The following is a 22,182-nucleotide window of genomic DNA, read 5'->3' on the forward strand; positions in this document are numbered from 1 at the left end:
ACTACAATATTTTTTCTCTCCTCATAAGTAATTGATTTTTGGTGACAAGATGGAGAGAAGGGTTTGAACCATCTGAGATTGCTCACAGGGAGCAATGCAACAGCAGGAAGGATACAAGATGTGCAATCAAGAGACTTCTATGCATCCATTTGCCTCTGTGCTCGGTTTCAAAACAATGATCTGCAGTGGGGTTAGGAACTGTAGGCAACTAAAACAGTGGTGGTATCCTCAGCCTCTCCTGGTTTTGTCTTACAGCACACTGTAGTTCCTATGCTCTTTCGTCTCCTGCACTACAGCGCCTTTAATTTTTACAGGGTACTGAAAAAACTGTTTTGTGGTTCGTGGTATGTTCTGTAGGCTGAAATGGAGTAGGCATAATTTCACAGTTGCCTGCAATTGTGGGGAACCACAGAGAATGACCAAAGTAGTCTTTTACAGTTCTATGTCTTATATAAATTTATAGCAATTCTGTGTAAGTACTTAGAGCAAGTAACGGTCACACATTTTTGTAAGAGCTTAAAGAAGACGCATCATTTGAAACAACCCACCTTGGTTCTAAATCAGCTGCTCTGCATGCACCACAAAGACCTTGCATCTTCAGAATTACTTTTTTGGTCTCTGGCCAGTTATTTCACTTCCACTGCATAGTTTGTTAGACTTTCTCTGAACCCATGGAAATCACACCTGTGTTGCCTTTTCTACTATTGTATAATCTCTAATACTTTGAACTACTTTACCTATGTTGGTATCTGTTTATATGCTTCTGCCAGTTCAGTTTCCTTTTACTCTGCTCTCTACAATAATATCACCTGCTTATTCTGTGGCTTTTCCAGAGAAAATCTACTCGGGAATTAATGCTATTTCAAGTCACTCTGCTACTGCACAATGGAAAAAAATAAAATCAATCAGTGACAATCGGATCCACATTATCAGAAAAACTCCAGTGGCGTGACATGTATGGGCCAGCCTGAATGTAATTGTCTGCATGGGCAAGACTATGTCTCTTCCATAGGTTTCTAGGATCTGTTGGCCATGGGGCAAACCCTTTGCCAACCCTATGTATGTATCCTTTCAGGGCAGAAGTACCTCTATATGAGTATAATCATAGGCTTCAAGTTTTCAATGAAGTCTATGCTTTTCCACAAGATATGCTAATGGCTATTTGCTACAATTTTATTATCTTTTTTTTTTTCATAAAATAACCCCTTGTTTCTGTCAGCATTGATTTACTTCTGTTATTCTATACTGCATTTTAAATCATTATTTTTTTCAAATCTTTTTTTTTTTCCTAAAAATATCAAAGCCACTTACATCAACATATACAGCTCAGCTAAACAATAATGTGAAGTGTTCAAATAGTTTTATAAGAGTGTGATCTTTCTGTCTCTGGGAGATGGAAAACAAACTGTAAGAACCCTCCAATGACTCCTGCTAAAATTGTTACCAACAGATTTTGTTTCTTACAGTTGAAAACTGGCAGGAATGCAAATCAAATTGTATCACGCATGTCAAAGAGCTTTACAATTATGCAATCAACTTGCACTGCAAATTAAAAACAAGACTTACTACTAGATCTTAAGTCAAAACAAATTTAAAACTCCAATAAGCTCAGCAAAAGCAATCCTCAAGAAATCTACTCAAGCCCATTATGATGGCAGAACCAGCAAACAAAGAGGCTTGAAAGGAAATAGAACAGTAGCAACCAAATTGTCTCATCTTTTACAAGACAAATTAGGGACATTTGCAATGTCTTCGGGAGTTAACTACCTTACTTCAATTGATTTTCAACAGGAGTTCTTTTTCCAGCTTTCTCAAGAATAAAACCTTTAACTTCATAACACAACGTTGGATGGACTCCATTTCATTTGAACTGCATGGGAAGACTCTCATTCCTGGGAACCGTCGCTTTGTCTGCCGATTAAAACAGTAGGCTTCATTGGAGGAAACCTAAGATAGATACTTGTGAATTTCAGTTTTAACTTGTAAAATAAACAGGTAGTTTTTTCTGGATAAATTAAGAGAAAATCGAGGGCAGACCAAGACACTCCAACCTTAGCTTCACATCCTCATATGGTCTTTTTTGACAGCAATTTAGCACCTATATAGAGTTAAACTCTATGCAGCAGCATGTTCCATGTGATCCAGACTGTCCAATCATATGACCATAGTCACAGCTGAATTTGGCCTACTAAGTTAGGTAAAAGGTATTATCTCCACCTTTCCTTAAGATTAAGCAAAAATAGAAGTTCTTTATGTATTTTGGGTGTTTGTAACAGTTCACATTAACAAATGAGAGTCACTCCAGATAACATTTTAATGAAAGTGTTATCTTGAAATATGAATAATTTTTATCCAATATACTGATGGAAAAAGCATTAAGCAAAACTGATAATTTTAATTGATTCTTCATTTGAGTAATATGCCAGTTTTAGGGAGAGACAGGCTCAGGATTGTAGCCAGAAGGTATTCTCAAGGGAATAATTGCTCCTCAGCCCTTAACTTGGCATCATATGCCAGTTCTGCAGTCAGATTAGCTTAGGCAGTTGACAGTGCTGGTTTCCCAACTTTAGTCCCATTACTGCAGTAAATCATAAAAGTTTGCATAAGCAGTGCCTGTGTCTAACATTATCATCACTGAGTTTTCTGGAGAAAAGATGTATAAAACAATTCTCAAGTATGCAAAAAAAAGGTTTGATTTTTTTTGCAATTACAAAATCATGGCCTTCAGACTATGCCTGCATGTAAACAGCATATTCTGAGTTGATGTGCATTGAATCAGATTGTGCACAAAATCAAGCAAAAGCTGTGAGACTATGTTTACCATCCCTGCATCTTGAGCTTCCTTTTTGTAATGCTTGGAAGTCTGGGTTCAGCACGGTGCTAATGAGATCACATGGCTTTTAGCTGAGTACGCTATGGCAGTCTGGACTCTCTTTTTTTAGGCTCTGGACAAGAGCAGGGCTGAGTCCCTCCTAGAATACAAAGAATATACACAATCCTGCTTTTAAAAAGCTGTACTGTCTGCAGAAGGTTCTCATGTTACTAACTTGTCTGGTCTCATCAACTAGACAGGATCATGAACTACTTTGCTAGAAAATTCTGTAGGAAAAAAATTATTGTAAGAAGTGTAGGTAATACTTCAGGACATCAGATGCTTTGAGTCTGAGAAATCAGTTCTTAAGCACAATAGTACAGGCAAAGCCCTTCTCGAGATTCAGTTGTTTGAATAAAACAAAATTATGTCTGCTTTGGTTCTTAAATATCTAATGGCACTTACTGAAAAGGTCTGACAAATGCTTAAATTGGATCATTCTATGAAGATTCTTGCTTTATATTTAGAAAAACAGATCTTTATTTCCTCTTCAAAATGCTCTCATTTAGCAAGAAGCACATTCTTGCTAAATTCACTACATTCTCCTGTAAGTGTATCTATACTTAAATGGCAAGTGAACTATGTTTATATTTCATATTTAGGCCCTGATTCTATAAACATTACCAGTCATGCTTCGCGATGCATCCCCACAGTCCATGCAAGTCTACAGTGCAACTCATTAAATTGGTTGACTATTCACTTGCAGCAAGCTTAGTATGTAAGTCCATGCAGCAGTGCACATATATATGTAAGTCACCTCCATGTATTTTACAAAGGTGTGTAAAAACAGCAGAGAGTACGCATCATTCTTTACTATTATTTCATGCCTTACTGCTATTTCTAATCTGTATTGCAAAAGTTCCAAATCCTATAGTCACATCAAACACTGAGAGATTCTAAGAGATGAGATTTATCTCAGATATAATACCTCAGCTTGAGGTTGCCAGCTGCCTTTTTTTTTTTTTTTTTTTTAGTATCAACACATTTAAAAAAAACTCAACAAATGCAAAACCTTTTCACTTTCAAAATTTTTCACAATCGGTAATGAACTGAGCTGCCTGTTAAATACATTTCAAGAACATTTTTCTAAAGTACATGATGAACTATGCTAAAGATATCATAGAATACCTGACCTTTCTATGTTACTACAATCTGTATACACTTTGCTGAGGTTTTTTTAGATGTGACTATTTTCTTTAGTGCTGCGATAAGTTTAGGTTCTAGAGGCATAAAGCCAGAAGGTTTCACCTATCAATTTATGTGGCAAATCTCACTCCATTCCCTAATCTAATATCCTTAGTAGGCTTTTAAGAATAAAAGGCATAATACTCTTAAAGTTATTTCCCTTTATCACAAATTCATAGATGAGAATATGAATTTTTGACAAGGTATATGGCTTATGAGAACTTGTTGATACATACAACACATAGTCTGCTCCTATCATCATCATGCTGTCTATTTAATAATTCACATTTAAATACAAGACCTTAGTTGCCACAGCTCAGTAGGAATAAAATTAAGGAGATTTACATTTTCCTGCTGAGAAATCTGGAATGCTGTCTAATGTTTTATCCTTGTGTCTTTTAAACTTGTCAGAAACACTGGTGCCATCATAACCCTCCATCAGTCAGGAATTAAAATATGTATTTTGAGGCTATGTCTTCCACTAAGCAGCAACTTACGAAAATCATGAGAGAAACCATTGTTACAAAATACATCGACAAGAAATGCCTTCAAATACAGACTACCAATTCACACTTTTATCTGGTATATTTTAAATCTATTGTATAAACATCCTCATTCATTGCATCTGTTGGTCTCCACATTTGTACCAGTGAAGAAATCCCCACCCATCTCCTTTTAAAAAAAAAAAAGAATAAAAATCAGTGAATAGTATCAAAAATGCAAGTAGAGTTGAAAATCCTCAAGGTGAGGTATTGAAACTGCTTCCTAAGAATCCTATTTTACGTCAGTGTCCCTCATTCAATAAGGACAAACCTATGAATTTTAGTACAGAGATAATACTCCTGAAAACTACAATTTTTGGTACAATTAATGTGGTGCTAACAAAACCATATAACAAAGATTGTTATAAAGATGATTTCTTACCTGTTTTGTTGTAGATAGATTACATATGGTAGCTCCATAGTTTTATCTACAGTCTATGAGTACCTGTCTAAATCTTTAGAAGCATAATCTTTACTTAGTAACAAGGTCAATATTACTAGTTTTAGGGCAAACATTCTCACTATGAGCATGACCTCTCAATGATGTTATTGCCCAAACCACTGGCACTGATGGAAACAGGAGCCAATTTAAATGATACTTAGTGCCCAAAGTATAATAAACTTGTAACCACTTAAAGAACACTGTAATTCATTTAGCATAGACAAAAGATGATGAAGATCCCTGCTTCTTTGATAAGTGTCTCTTCTTCAAAGCCACAGAATACAGTAACATTAATTAGACAAGATGCAAATATTGATGATAAAGAGTGAAAGGTAACTGCTACTCTATCACATAATTTTCTCCCTCTGTTTATGATTTTATCATACAAAGTGCTTTAAGAGCCACTAAGATGATTAAGGGATTCCAGCATCTGTCATATGAGAAGAAGCTGAGAGAACTGATGTTAGTTAGCCTTGCTCAGGGGGGTTCTTATCAATGTGTATAAATACCTGATGAGGAAAGTAAGACAGAGCAAGAAACTTCTCAATATTGTCCAGTGACAGGAGAAGACGCAGTGGACACAAATTGAAACATGCAAAATCCCATTTAAACATAAGGAAAAAAAATCCACTGTGAAGGTGGACAAATGGTGGAATTGTTTGCTTGGTGAGGCTGTGAAGTCTCCATCCTTGGCAATTTGTCTAATTGACTCTGCTTTGAACAGAGGTGCTGGACTACACAAACGGACAATGAGGTGGACTGAAAATTGGCTGAACTGACAGTCTCAAAAGGTTATGATCAACAGCACAAACTCTAGCTGGAGGTCAGTTGCTACTGGAGTACCCCAAGGGTAGATAGCAGGGCCAGTGCTGCTTAACATCATAATTAATGAGCTGGTGACAGGATAGAGTGCATACTCAGCAATTTTTCAGATGATGCAAAACTGAGAGGAGTAGCTAATAAGCCACATGGTTGTGCCACCACTTACAGGGACCACAAAAGCTTTGAGAAATGCGCATACAAGAGCGCTATGAAGTTCAACATAGGGAAATGCAAAGTCTTGTACTTGCAAGGAATAGCGCCATCACCAGTACGTGCTGGGGACTGACAGGCTTGAAAGCAGATTTGTAGAAGAGGATCTGGGTGGGGTGTCCTGGTGGACATGAAACTAAACATGAGCCAGCAATGCATCCTTGCAGTAAAGAAGGCCAATGGCCACCGGGGCTGCATTATGAAGAGTATTACCAGCAAGTCAAGAGAGGTGATGAGACACATCTGGAATGCTGTGTCCAGTTGTGGATTTTCCAGTAAAAGAGACATGGACATATTGGAGCAAGTCTACTGAAGGGCCACAAAGATGACTGGGAGATAGGCATATCTATCACATGAGGATAGACTGAGAGAGCTAGGAGTGTTTGGCCTGCAGGAAAGAAGCCTCAGGAGAGATATAATTCTTGATGGAGGATGGAGAGAGGCCTAAAGAACACTGAGCAAGAGTCTTCTCAGTGGTGCCCAGTGAAAGGACAAGAGGCGATGGAAACATACTGAAACATAGGAAATTCCATGTAAACATCAGAAAAAAGAGGTTTTTACCGAGAGGTTGGTTGAACACTGGAGTCATTTGCCCAGAGAAAATCCTCAGAGATTTTCAAAACTAAACTAGATATGGTCCTGAGCAACCTGCTCTAGTCGACCCTCCTTTAAGCAGGGGCAGTGGACTAGATAATCTCCAGAGATCCTTTCCAATCTCTTTGATTCTGAGATTCTGTGAAATACTAACCAGACTTACTCAATAGGTTTGGAATATGCTCACTACATAGATTTCTAGGCTACCTGTGAAGACAAAGGGTTAGTAATTCCAGTTGAGTCTGAACTGTATCAGAGGTGTACGCCATGGTGAATGCTGGAGTCTTGTCTCACAGTCATGACATTGGTCCCTGGCGAGTGTGTAGCATGTATACTAGGGATACACTCAAGCATGCAGTGGGTCTGTCACCTTGTCTTCATTGTCCTATGGGATCCACTGTGGTGAGCACCTTAATGTAAACTCAACAAAAGCCACTGGGTTTTCCTAAAGATCATTATTCATCAGCATCATTATATTACACAGCAGCTCTGTGTCCATTCCCAAAATCTCAAAATCTGATGAAAAAATTTACCTGTTAGCATCCAGAAAAATAATTGTGTTTTCAAAATATTATAGCTTTGAGGTAGAGCTGTTACTCCATGTTACTTAGGTAACAGGAATCTAAATCCTCTTTGAAGAGCAAAATTCAGTCTCAAAATGCAGAATACGTTCTTCCATAATACAGAACTCTACTCCATCAACTTTGTTTTATATTCAGTGCACTACTTGGCTTTTGAACACCTATAGCCCAATTGTCACAGAGGAGAATGTAATTTCAGAAGTGGGTAATTCATGCAGGAAATTGGTGCTGTTAGAGGTGGTTCAGGATGAGAATGGGGGTAACTACATTTAGGGTCTAGGCTATGTATTACTACTATCCAGCCCTAGGGAAGTCTGTGCTAATCTGCGTTGACTCAAGCTTTAATTATGTTTATACCTTGCTTTTCTTAAAGCACCAAGGAAATCATACTTCTTGGGAATTCTGAGGCAACTGTCAACTAGTATTCCCCAGCAAAACAGCTTTGTTGAGCAAAGCAGCCACAGAGGTATGCCTTCCAGTCTTCTGTGAGTAAAGGAAGAATCTGTGTATTATGGGGCAGGGAGGGCCAAGGGGAGACAGAGAATGGAAAAACCTTGCTTCTACAGAGAATAAATCAGAAGAAAATCTAAAGGTTGACTGGAGAATTTAGTAAAGGAGTAAACCAAAAGCTGATCAAACTAAAACTTTTTTTTTTTTTTTTTTTTAAAGAGAAAAGCAGATCTACTCTTCAATCTAGCTAACTCCAGTGATTATGGAAGTGAACATGTAGAAAGTACATCAGCATAACCTAGCCACACAAGGGCCCAGGGTAAGCTGGGTCCCATTTACTGAAAAACTTGACGCTATTTTTATTGCTATTCAACAAAGCTGGCTAGCTTATGCTTAGTGCAAATATATCCATTCAGCTAACACACCTGCGGCTGCAGAGGAAACATACTGTTTGAGAGTCCATCTGGTCTAAAGAGTCTCCAATATAAACCGTGTGAAGAAATGGATACATGACTGAGCCTGTTTTACACAGAGAGTGAAATATTTCTAGCTGGTTTCCTAATAAATTTCTGATGTCAGCCACAGAGACATGACTGGCTAGGAATTAAACTTCCAACTCTCAAATTTCAATACAAAATGTTAATCACAACATTATTCTTCATCTGAATGTTCATTTGACATGCATTTAAACCAGACACCTAATCTCTGAGGTGAGAGATTTTATTTTGAGAAAAAGAGCCATATTGAACCCTTAACCTACATGTTGCCTCACATTGCTATTGATATTAGCTCTTCAAAGTAATCGAGATACCTGCAGTTAGTTTTAGAACAGGATTGGTAAGGAATTAAAGGTAAGTCTCAATTTTTCATTGTGTGGAGGCAAGTATAACATTTTGCAAGCTAAATATTTGAAGATTAAAGCTGGATTCTTCAGAATTTCATATCTTATATAGTATATGTCTGTGTATTTACAGATAGGTAATTTTATACACTTGCAAAATGGGAGTGAAACAGAACATTGTGTTTTAATTGCATATTTGCATTTGGTTTTAAGCAAGAGTAAATGACCACTTAAGATGACAAAGAATCAGACACATCAATTCATCTTTCTTTTTCATATTAACAAACATCTCACAAATGTGAGTATCACAGAGCCTAATCCCACACAATACCTCCATGACTTACTAAAACAAGTTATTTTTATGTCTCTGTGATGTAATTAAATATACTTTTACCTCTGCTATGTTGAAGAAGTTGTTGGTTAATACCTGTCTAGTACTGATAGAGTGTTTTACAGCTACATATTCATTATTAAAAAGGAAATAAAATGCAGTTATGCTCATTTCCAAAGCAGCAGTTAATATTAACAATTGCTGAAACAAAAAAACTATCTCACTTTATATTTCTAATTAACTGAAAGTATTTTTGGTAGCAAATAAAAGAATGTTATTACAGATTCAAGCACGCACACGTATCGTATTCTGCAGTGTGGCTTAAAGATAACATCTCCGTCATTGCACTCTTTGCACATGGTTAGAAGTGTACTTGTAAATTACTCTTATTCCATACATGCACAAGTACCATAATCTCTGAATAACTATGAGGGAAGATGTCAAATAAAAGATATCACTGGTGTCCACAATGTATTGACAACTCTGGGAGAATAAAGTGTCACTCCTCCTAACTCCTGTAAGCATTCCTATGTGAGAAAATTCTGGCACTACATTATCTAATAAAAAATGTTCTGAAAGCATGTGAACACTATTAAGAATGGAAGTGGTCCTCTGGTCTACTGCTCTATTACACCTCTAGGTCTCAAAGCCACATACATTGCATTATAATCACATGGATGTTTCATTACCTTTGGTTAGGCTGTGATGATCACTGCATAGGTGGAAAACGCTCATATGAAAGTGCCAGATTTCCTTTTTTTTTTTCTAGTCTCTTCCTCACACCTCCCAAACCCAGGATGGTTAGATACTGTAAGTACCTTCCACTCCATCTAAAGTACTTCCATACTTTATAAGCATTCAAGTGAACTCTTTACTACACAGGGGAGTCAGTGACTCCTTTCACTAATGACATGTGAGTACAGTGAGGAAAGAATAAGGTTTTCACGGAATATTCAAACATTGTTATGGGAAGAAAACTGCTCACATGAGGAATGCTAGACTGCTTACATCCCTACAGACTCCATGTCAACAAAAATAACAGCAACCTTTTTTTCCTCTATTCCCAAAACAGCACTGCTAGTAAACCTACAAAACTCTCAGTAGATTCCAGCAAAAACTTCAGTTTCACTACAGACTAATGCCAAATATGATCTTTCAGATCTCATTCGTCTATAAAAGGGATGTATTATGTTAGACAGGAGTAGGTGGAAACATAAGACATTTAGGCAAAACATCAAAAAGGTTCCTGCTCAAGAAAATAAACACACTAGTTTGAGAAAGTTGAGCATTATGTAATTGCACACAACTGTGTAAGTAGTCTGTTTTCGCCAGTAAAAGAAATGAAACAAAACACTGACTGATCTAAGTAGAAATTTGTGTCCAAGACAAACCTAAATTCTTATTTTTCAATTAATTCAAGTCTTGAGCAACTTCAGAGGGACACACTGCTTAACTATGTACTTCGAACACCTTTGATGTGTGGATTCCCTTCTCAGTCTGAGTTAGAAATATTCATCATCTCCCTCACCATGAAAACTATAGAATGTGTTCAAAAGCACTAAGGATATCTGTAAAAGGCTGTATTCTTCCTTCCTGACAAATATTTTGTTATTCAGTCTCAGAGGATTCCTAGGTCATCCCGCTAAATAACTGTACTGGGCCTGGCTAGGATAGAGTTAACTTTCTTCATTGCAGCTCATACAGTGCTGTGTTTCAGATTTGTGACCAAAACAATGCTGATAACACACTAATGTTCTGGCTGTTGCTGAACAGTGTTTGCGCAGCATCAAGGCCTTCTCTCTTTCTCACTACCCACCACAATGAAGACTGGGGAGTACACAATAGACTGGGAGAGAACACAACCAGACAGATGACCTGAACTAACCAAAGAGATACTCCATGCCATATAACATCATGCTTAGACATAAAAAGGAGAAAGAGGGAGGTTTAGGGAGATTAGCTGTCTTTTGCTTGGGAACTGGCTGGGCATTAGTCTGTTTGTGAGAGGGGAGAGTGATGGCCTTTGCCTCATTTGTTTTGTTTCCTTTCTTTTCCTTTCTCTCATCTTCCACTTATCTTTCACTCATTAAACAATTATTTTTTTTTATCTGCACCCTCAAGTTTTCTTTCTTTTACTCTTCCTTTAGTCTTCCCCTGTCCCATGAGTAGTCGAGGGGTGAGTGAGTGAGCAGCCTGTAGTGATTAGCTGCCTACTGGGGATAATCCACAAAAATAACATAATCAACAAAATTAGTAATGTCCAACCTTTCTGTTGTGTTGTCCGGCGATGTGTGAGTTGGTATTGAGGCTTTACATGGCACTTGTGACATGACTAAGCCTGTATTTGTGTTACAACCAGATGTGTGCTGTCCCATTTCTCCATGGCCAGATACAGATGTGCATTGTATGACATGACCAACACCTCTGAGCAATGGGAAGAATGTGGGAGTGGGCTGGGCGCCAGATGAACTACTTGTCCAGGCAGTATCCAGCTCAGTCTGTAGTTTGCCTACAGGTCAATCAGCTATATGAGAATAATTTTGTGTAACACTATACGTTGATTACAGATTGTCAACATAAACACCTTCAACATATTTACCCCAAAATAAACACAAAAAGTCTACCAAAATGTGTCCATCTACTGCACATGCTCCCCTCCTTGGGGAAAGGATATGTTAAAAGCATGTGACAAGTGTTAGACACAGTGTTTAATACACTGCAGGAAGATGCTTCACTTATATAGCAATAAACACAGTGTAAGAAGCCATACCGAATAATGACATGATCTCACAACAGATAGATATTTATGCCAAGATACTGACATTTATTTTTTTTTAGAATGGGAATATATTAGATACAAATGACAGTATTTTTGGGTGCCATCTCACTGATACTTGTTACTTTTACTGCATTCATAGTAAAGCACCATTTGTATTACCGAATATTCTTAATGTCCTCTCACCGAGCATGGAAATGCTGTATTACTTCAAAAATAAAAAAATTCTTAGCAGTAGATTTTCAAACAGAAATTTTATGGGTAACATAGAAATCAAAATGTATGAGCTATAAGTTAGAAGTTGTTGCAAGCCATTTTCCTTATTGACTTTAGGGGGATTTGAACCTGTGGTTTTTGACTCTTAAAATAAACACTGCATCACTGTCCCACGTGACAAATGCTGTGAACACTGAAGTGTACTGTGGAACTAGTGTAATCTACTTCTTGGGGAAGACTGAGTATCTCTTACAGGGGCTTAAAGAGTACTGTGCATCTGAAGCAAAGCTCTTTCTTGCACACCACTGGAATATAGTACAAAAATGACTTAAAGAATGTGGTTATTAACAAGAATGTTTATTGATTATAACAAAATATTTATTTTCTAGCAGTGGTATGAAAAAATCTGCAAAAATGAAGAGAAGAAGCCTAAAAGAGAGGAATCTTGACTTCTTAAGATTCCTAAGCATCTATTAGTTCTACATACACAACTCTTGCGTTACCTCGGGAAAGCTAGGGCATACACTTTCACACAATATTTATTTTCTCTAACCTTACAATTTGCAAAATAAATATGAGATGTTTACTCAAGTCTGGCTTTCCTCTCTCAGAAAGAACTCTTCTGGAACACTGATCTTGGATTAATCTGCACCTTAGCTAGTTTGCTTTTATCAGTTGTTAAAACAACAAATCTTTTCTACGTTTATTGTTAAAGAACATAAAAATATAAATGGAGAAGGGTTTAATACAGAACAAACAGGGAACAGTATTTTTGCAGAAAACCAAATGGCCAAGCAGATATCTAACCTACTTTGAGACCAAAATGTTATACAAATACAGCGCATAGCTCTCGCTTGCATGCAAGGGCTATCTTTTGCAGGGCTAGCTGTTGCTTTACTTTCTATATACTTTTTTGAGTACTACTCACGACAAAGGTAGATAAAAGGTAATTTAAAATTTAAATAGCCAAGTATTTACAAGGGACCCTGTCAGGCTTTTATAAAGTGCTGACAATCCACCCTAGATAGGCTATTCTTGAAAATGCCTCATCTGTCTAATAGCATCCTACTGCCTTCTCAATTTACATGTCCCTCTATTCTGCTTTTACTGAATTAGCAATGTGAATTCTGGAGAATTTCAGGTAATCACATGCAGAACATTCTCTGCCAGGGCTGTGTATAATTAAACATCCAAATGTTACAGTAAAGACTGACTGCACAACCTTTACTGTAATATATATTAAGTCAAAACAGACAACTGTGATTATCTAGTCTGAGCTGCAATAAAAAAAAACCACAAACCATAGGACTTGCATTAATTCCCACCTGAAGTTCAACTGATTACTTTGACTAAATCATCCTTCTTAATTTTCAAGATTACCAGTGCCAAGGAATCTACTACTATCATTAGTACTTCCAATTAGTAAAAAAAAAAAAAAAAAAAAAAATCCTTAATTGTAGTTCTGAATTAGTCCGGTTTTTATTACCTCATTTGCTAAGCTACAGTCGTTTAATTTTCTTTTAATCTGCAAGACTGAACAACCTGGTTTTGAATATCAGTCACTTTATCTCAAATGTTTCCATTTAGTTCACCAAAGATAATATTAAGGGATGGTTTGACTACTGTCTGGAACTGCCAGCTTAGCTTTACTTTTACTAAGCTGTGTCTCCGGTCTTTCATGATAAAGCATGTGTCCCAGGTCCTGTATCATGTTTTTAGGTCTTCTATATACCCTTTTCAATTTTTCTGCATCCTCCTTGAAGTGCAATTGCCAGAACTAAGTTCAGTATTTGAGCAGTGATCCCAGCATTCACAACCAGAGAAGCAATGTAATTCAGCAACTGCTTGATATTCCCCTTGCCCATTCATCCAAGACTACCTTCATTCTTTTGTCTCCCCTTGACACTGGCAGCTGATTATACCATGACCCTTCAAAACTCTTTTAGAAGTCTGTGCTTTGTGAGGGAAGAATAAGGCGGTCTGTAAATGGAACCTCCAAATAGTTTCTACATAGTGATTTCTCTTTTTCTATTTATCCTTTTCTTCTATTTTATTATCTCAGATCTTTGAGAGATTTGGAATATGCCCATAGAAGTGTATGAGACTTCTATTTGAACTCATCTAATGTCAGGGAGCTTAATTACATTTATATAGAAAATATCGATTTTAGAAATACTCCCATGGGTTTTTTTCTGCAGTTTCCCTCATGAACACCTAAACACCACATACTTATCTCTGCAGTTTCAAGCGAGGCAAGAATTGATAGGATACGAATGCCTAGCCCCCCTATATGCATTCTTTGGCTTCCATCTCCTTTGTGATGCTTTTTTGATTCACAGTTAAGCTGTACTCTAGTCTAACATTTGAATCAAAGGTCTATTGTAGGGAAATCATGATTATATTAACTTCAGAATATTGCCAGATTATATCTCCATTTCATTTCTGCTGATGCACTGGTCCTTATTCAAGGTTTTGTGTCATCTAAACTATTTTTGTAATGAGTTTCTCTTCTCTCTGCTCCCTGTCCTTTCGTCTGGTTGACTTGAACACAGAACTAAGAAACTTCTAGCTGCAGCATTCTATACCAGCTGAAGTTAGTACTTAGCAACAGGGAGATCATAACTTGAATTTCAGTTCAGTGGACACTAAATGGGTGTTTTGATATAACAGCACGTAGGATATGGGCCTAGAAAACATACATGGTGACCTCCCAGTCTTCTGGCTTGCACTTACAAAGAGAAAGCTTTTGAAATTGTATCAGTAAGTCCATCAACATAAGACTAAAAATAATCAAGCCATTTCTCTAGGATTAGGTGATTGATTCCAGCCAGTCAACTTGTAAGTATATCTAGTTTTAGCCTGACAAGCTTTTACATAGCCAAATTCTGGAAATATTTACTAGTTGAAAAAATGCAAATTTAATGCTACAGAAGTGAAAAAAAAGCAATTAAGGTTTTCTGAATTTAAATAAGCTTTCTTGGGTTTTAAACATAATCTGATTTCAAGGGAAAGACCTTTTTTGTTTGTTTCTTGCTTCGTGCAAATTCACAGGTCTAAATTCAGAATTTCCACAGTAAGTATAAAGGATTCAAATTGTGGCCCCTTAAATTAGCAGGAATGCTGGCCAGTGCCTTCAGTGGAAATATGGAGTCTGAAATAGACCAAGGTATTCTCTAGGTGAACACTGATACAGTGTTATTAAAATGCATGGAAGATTTCAACATCTTTGGTATTAAGAAAATGAACTGCCTTTGACTTCACACTGTGGAGATGGCAGAGTGCATCTCGAGTATTTAAATATGGTTTTTCTTCTGGTATCTTAAGGAGGAAAAAAGTTACACTCAAAATGTTTTTAACAGTGGCAAAAAAATCTAATACTAGAAAGTTGTCCTGACTCCTGACTTTGTGGCTAGTTTTCATACAAACAAGTTTTCTTACATATAAAACACTTCAACATTTGAATAATGCAGAGTAGGAACTATGCTAGTCTGAACACATTTAAACACAGTTTTTCTAGTAAGAAGTAATCTTCGCCTGGCCAGCGCGGACTCAGTGGAACTGTTTTACATGCTATATTCTATACTAAGTGAGGTTTGTCTTCCAGAGCAGACAGTGACCTGAATTCCAAGGAAAATATTTAGAATTTCATACCAGAACTTGTACTCCAGATTCTTCTCCACAATCCTTCTGTGATTTCTTTTCAGTGTACAAAAGTTTCTTCTTATTCTGAAATGTATCTTCTACCTGGAGTTTTGATTAGTTCCTTTTGCTTGTGAGATAAGCAGAAACATGCAAATAAAAAAAGAAGAGACAATGAAAAAGTAAACCCCTGGATACCAAACTTTGCTAACTCAGAAGTGTTGCAGAGAAAAATCATAAGGGTGAGACCCAAAAACCAAAAGACAGCAAACATATGCTTACATAGACAGCAGCTTCAGCCCCCCAAACTGAAAATATTTTGCACCTACTTGCTTACAGGAAAACAACTTTGAAAAAGACTCTTAGTTGTTAAGCCCAGTAGCCTCTTGTGCAAGTAATTGCAGTGCAGTTCACTCCTGCAGGGATCTCCTAACTATGAAGGTACTTCAAACTGGTATCCTGCAAAGACCTGATCTACCGTCTTTCCTCAAGAGAAGGAATGCAGCCTAAACATCTCCTCCTGCATCTGTGCATGGTCCAAAAAAAAAAAAAAAAAAAAAAAGCACAAGCTGCTAAAGCAACTATTCTGTCATAGGGTTTTCTTTCTATGTTAGTAGCCCTCAAAAAAGTTCTGGAGGTCCTGCTCTGTGCTCTGTTTCTGGGCATACTACACTGATTAGTTTTGGTACATGGCCAGACAAGACCAGCAACTGCACAGTAAGCAGTCGTATTTCCTTGCTCTATTTAGCTATATAGCTTATATGGAAGCATTGCTTTCCTGTATTTGGTATAGGTCCAGGGACTGATGCATGCAGAGCTGGTGACTTCTAAGTGGGTGTTCCTCATGATAACATGATAAAATGAGCAATGATGGGAGCATCAGGTATTTTAGCCACTACTTAAAACCTGTGCAGCCCACAAGATACATAGAAATTAAATTAAAAAATTTAAAAATTAGATTAAAAAGAAAAGTTACTATAATTTAGGAACTAAATTAATATATGGGATGCAATGTAACACTTATGTAACACTCCAGTCAGTCATCTGACTGAATAGCCACAATTTGAGTAGGCACAATCATTAATGCCAACATTTTACAACTCACTTTTAGAGCAATACCACAGTAAGTTGTTTGATCTACTCTGACTTACAAAGAGCTCCTGCAGCACAAGATTCTGAGACATCTATCAAAACAGGACGCTCAGCAATGTTTATGCTTTTCTTACCAGTAGGAAAGCACAGGAATCAACATTTAACTGTTGATCACCACTTCCAATGAATGTGTAGATTTATTGCTGTGAACAAGGTAAATCTCACTCACTCCACTAAGCAGGATCAATAACATCCCACTCACTGAGGTATAAAAGAAGAGAAGGTCCAGCTTTAAGTATTGTGAGCTTCTCTCTATTATTCTATAGTTACACTTGTTCTTTCCTAACCTCTGCCTGTCTCTTCCCACAAATACCATACTCAGAATACATCCATAAGATCGCTGTCACAGCTTCCTAAGTAACTGTCTGTTTGTTTTAATCAAGTATTTTTAATTAATCTTGTTTGTTTTAACGACAAGAAAAGTTGCAGGCTGGGTCTACTAGCAGCGAGATATGTCTGTGCTGTAAGCTGACTAGAAACCATATTCTGATGTTACCATGGCACTGAGCCACAGCTAACATACTCTGTCTTGACATTACACTAACCATAGGTAGATATCTTCACAGTTCCTTCAAGCTCAGGCAGCAGGAGCTTACATCTGCTTAAAATCACATAGACGTGTCCCAATGCATATTTAGTTTAAGGAATAAAATAGCACCTTTGTACCTCCAAGCAGCACATCCAAGTACATTATGGAAAACTACACCTGAATGACTAGTGCCTCTCTCTGAACTCAATTCGTCTCTTACCTTCTTTTGTCTAAATACACAACCTTTAGGCAAAACCAATCTCTCATACATCTCCATGAAACCAAACTCAACAGAACTCCATATCTAGATGGGCCCTTCTGAGATTAGTATAACTTCAGTAAAAATTACCGACTCCAGAAGAGCCGAAGAAAAAAATCTGTGCCTTTGCATACATTAAATATAACATTGGTTTTAATACTATGAATCTATATTTCCTACCAAACAACTTAGTACAAAAGGCAGTTATTCTTTTTTTATTTTACTCGCAGTTGTTTGTTACCACACACATACATATCCACTCATTCCTGCAGCATTTCAATGCTCTCCAAATAGTAAAAAAAAAAGAATCTTCTCCACAACCTATTCAACAAGACAACACTCCTAGCCATAATTTACAGATACAGTAACAGGAGACATAGAAGTCTAGGTCCAAACTGTCCCAAGTACTCTTTAGTTCCATACACCTGACGTAAGTTTTAAGGATCAATTTTTCATGACACTTAGGACTCTAAACATTAAGCAGCTCAGCTTCACATGATTTTAGATGTACTGGTGACGTCAGAACACTGGCAAATTTGGGGCCTTGTGTCTCATAAATGTTAAAAAACGAATGGCCATCTGTGAACCCCTGACCGGTGTTACCTGCTCAGTATAAAATAGTCATTTAGCATCCAAGATGGGCAGAAACTAGTTTTCCAGGCCAGCATCCAGCTTCCTTAAGCTAAGACCATTCTTTGTCTTCCTGCATTCCTCTGTGCCCATTCTACACTCTACTGCAGACAACTCCTACTGATAAATCCCCAAATTCTTTACAACCGTGCAGTGAATAAGGGGTTGATGGGGAGAAAGTCTTTTAAGAACAGAATTGAACAGCACTGCAATGGATAAATTATGGTCACAACAACAGCCTAAAATAAGAAATGTCCTAATGTATTAGCCCTTTAGCCTTAAAATAGCTGTATTAGAACAGTCTAATTTTTATACTTAACCATGCTTAAAATACTGGAATTCTACTACAGTCAGTATGACTCCATGCAAGTGTGAGTTCTCAGCAACTTAAGTTCTGCACCCTTCAAACAGACTTCACGTGTATGAATAAACAGAATCAATACCAAACCAGCAAGCACATAAGGGAAGAGAAGTTCTTTGCCAGTTGTTCTCTCTGCTATTTGCTGAGAGCAGAGGCAAAAAAGAGGCTCAGGAATTATGCTCTCTACTGGTTTTGGACCCCTACCTTCCCCTGATCAGAGGATCCTTCCAGATCACTCAACATCCATCTCCACATTTCCCTGTGCCTAGACCCTCCTAATGATATTCCAACTTCCTTTATCCTCTGACACTTGCCAACAGAAGCCACTTGCAATTCTCACTCCTCTATGGAGCAGCCAACTCTTCTTTCTCCTTCATGATGTCTATGCCTCTAACAGTCAAAGCAGAGCTAATCTCCTCTTTTTTGATACTTCTATCGGAGTGCACATGGGGATTCAAGGAGGAACAATGACAGGGAAAGTTCTACTCAACTACTTGGATGTAAATGCTGTCTTTGGAAAATGTTGCTGCCAAACTCTCACCAGCCTTTTCTAAGAACATATATAAAGTTAGATTTTTTTTTTTAAAGGCTTATACTTAGATCAAATACTGTTCTATTTTCACAAGAACAGGAAAAAATACATTCATAATACAAGGGCAATAATCAAGACAAATTTGAAGTCCTGGCTTAACAAAAAATGTACAAAGATTTGTTTAACTGTCAAAATGACAACTTTTTCCTAATCTTGTTCTTGGAGTTACTTAATAACTGACAATTTTATAAGCAATTCAAAGCAAAGTCTATGGTAACTTAACTATGGTAAGTACAAGTAGTACCTGTGGTTAGGCTTTCCTCTATCTACAGGAATATTCAATATTGGAATAAAGTCAAATGGATCAACTGAAGTTTAATTTACAGCAGTTTTCGTCAGCTAAGGTTAAAGTTCTAAATTATTAGTATTTTTACGGATTCTATCTTGGATTAATGAGATCCAAGACACTTCCTTCGAAAACATACAGTAAAAATGACATGGTAAGCACCTATCATCACTGGTAGGAAGTACAGGAAATTTCTTTTCCGTCAGCACATTACCTATCGATGTTATCACATATTACCCCTCCAAAAAGATGGAAACTGTAAATCCAAAGGACTAATGTTCAGCAGATCTTTGGAAATATTCTTTATACATCAGAGGTGTTTCAGAAATCTACATATAGGACAGGAAGATGGGGGAAGCAGGGGGGCTTCTCCAAGCAAAGAAAGAAGTCAGATACAGAGTCTGCACCTAGCAGTCCAGAACGAGAGAACATTGAACTTGCTCCAGCAACCCATGTCCACGTGACTCAAACCCACTTCTAGTGCAGCAGCCTAGTAAGTATCTAAGAAAGGAAGACCCAAGATTACCTTAAATAAATAATAAAGAACTGCTTTCTTAATGTACACTGTTCTATTTGTGCTGTTCTTCTGTCAATGTAACTGCACGTATATTACCAAGACCTCTAGGTGCCAGAATGAATTCCATGAGAATATTTTTAATCAGAAAATTCCACCTCTCACTTCTCAGTCCTGATCACCAAGTAAAATCCAGAAATGAGGATTCATAGATTTTCCAGATATGAAAAACTATAGACTTAGTGGAGGTACTGCCTCTACTGCATGATGACACTTCAGCTAAAGCCTTCAGTGTTCTGGTGGTAATAACTCGTTTTCTTTCTCTCCATGATGGAGCACTACCTCACATTTTCTCACGATACTAATATCCTCTTTGTTTTACAGGTGATAACCACACTTTTCCCTCAAATTAGCTATTTGATTGCCATAATTACAATAAACTCAAAGCAACCATTCCCAACTTGTCGTAAACCTACAGTTAACTGAACAGCAGAGCTGATCTAATGGACCAGGTGTACCAAAAAAGGGAAGCACCACTCTGGAGCTTGTTGGTCCATCTGTAAGCCCATTTAACACACCAGCCCAGCTGAAAACTTGTTTTTATTAGTTTCTTACTGGGTAAGTTACACCTAATTTATTTGTTCAATAGCAGTGCCTACAGATGTCTTCTGAAACCGCAGCCTTAGTTCAAGGTTTGCTGCTGTTGTTTGAGACCCGAAGAAGGGCTCATATGCCCAATAGTTTGTGTGGTTTTCCCTATTGTACTAGTTGGTGTAATAAGAGCGTTATACCTTGAGAAGCCAGATGTTACAGAAAAGCTCCTCTGTTACAAGTTTGTCACTGGTTTCAACCAGCTCCACATTGAATTCACTGGAAAATCTCCTCTGCAATTAATGGAAATTTTGAATTCTAGACTGATCTCACGTAAATTTACATCCTAAGTTTTCAGCAATGAATACACAAAAGTTACACATCAATAGTAGATTTTAAACACTTGTCTGTGTGAGGCACCATCACTGAGTACACTATTTCAAATAAATCCATTTGCATTCAGTGATCACTGTCCGCACAAAACACTTGCAAATTTTGGTAAACATGTATTTGGGATGAAAGCATGAAAAATTACTTTATCTATGACATATCAAAAGAGTTAAGATGGAAAACTGAAAAATATTGGTTTGATTAAGCAGCTCTTCAAAATCACTTTGTATGCAGGGAAATTCTACAGCCAGAATCAACCAAGAGTACTTAGTCAAAATATCATTTATATCATATAAAGGATCTTTTGTCTCTGCAGCTAGTACTGATGATTCTTCAAAAAAGTAAATAACAATTTTATAAAAACATGAAAGAAAGAAACATCTTTAACTTCATTCAATCCACACATTGGCTATTTAAGAGCTGATCTTCCATCTGAAAAAAGAACTTTGTTTTCATTATGAAATTAATCAAGAGCCTGGTTTCCTACATATTCCATTCTTCTTCTTGAGGAAGGAAATAAATATAATTGCACTTGCTTTAATTAGTAGTGATGCTTCTCCAAGAATCACTCAAGACTTTTATCTCAAGATCAACTACATTTTTGTGGCAGAGAGAATTTATCTGTCTCTCATATCTGATCAGTAGTAACTAGCACTGAAATCTACCTTCAGAATATTTAATTTTTTGATTCTATTATTTTAATGTGCTGTGTTAGTACACAAAGTTTTTAATAGATGTAACACAATGCAAAATGTAGTCTGAAAAATTCTAAGAAATTTATCTAAACAGATAATCCTGGCACACTTTATATCCCAAAGAAAACTAATAATTTCTCTTTTGGAGACTTTGAGCACATACTGGAAAAATCTAACAAACAGAGACTTTCCAATCCAAATTAAATTAATAAGGCGATAATATTTTACCAGTATCGTTAAAAAAAAAAAAGAACCAGAACTAAGAAGCACAATGTGAAGTCTTCTGCTATTGAAAGGAACTCCAGTGCCTTTTCTTTCTACTACGTAGAGTAGAGTAGAGCTTCAGATTCAGGAAATTAATATCTTGTTATGGGTCATGTCATCAGTATGACATTGTAGTACTACATCAGCAACTGCTAAGGATACTCAGTGTTAAGTCCTGGAGAGCTGCTTTTATGAATCAAGCCACTATTGATCAAGGCCAGTAAGTGCTATCACTGCACTGACGAAGCTAAAATAGGAATTATGATCATACAAGTAATTTCAAACTGCAGGTACTTCCTTTCTGCATCACAAATTCACAGACTATGAAAAATGCAGCGATTAGGAGAATGCCAAGACTGGAAATTGAGACTGTTCCATAACAGAAACTTTTTCATGGGTTAGGATGCTCAGTAAAAGC

General features: G+C 37.1%; 1 protein-coding gene across 3 annotated transcripts in view; it reads right to left on the reverse strand.

Moving 5' to 3' along the window:
- Positions 1-22,182, reverse strand: part of PCGF5 (polycomb group ring finger 5) — a 64,099-nt gene that overhangs the window by 36,143 nt on the left and 5,774 nt on the right. For all 3 annotated transcript variants that reach the window (XM_086616358.1, XM_086616355.1, XM_086616356.1), the window contains exon 2: positions 15,514-15,631. The gene's annotated coding sequence lies outside the window, so the exon portion shown is untranslated. The remainder of the gene's footprint in view (positions 1-15,513; positions 15,632-22,182) is intronic.

This window comes from Tauraco erythrolophus, chromosome 9 (assembly GCF_009769465.1).
Source record: "Tauraco erythrolophus isolate bTauEry1 chromosome 9, bTauEry1.pri, whole genome shotgun sequence".
NCBI lineage: Eukaryota > Metazoa > Chordata > Aves > Musophagiformes > Musophagidae > Tauraco > Tauraco erythrolophus.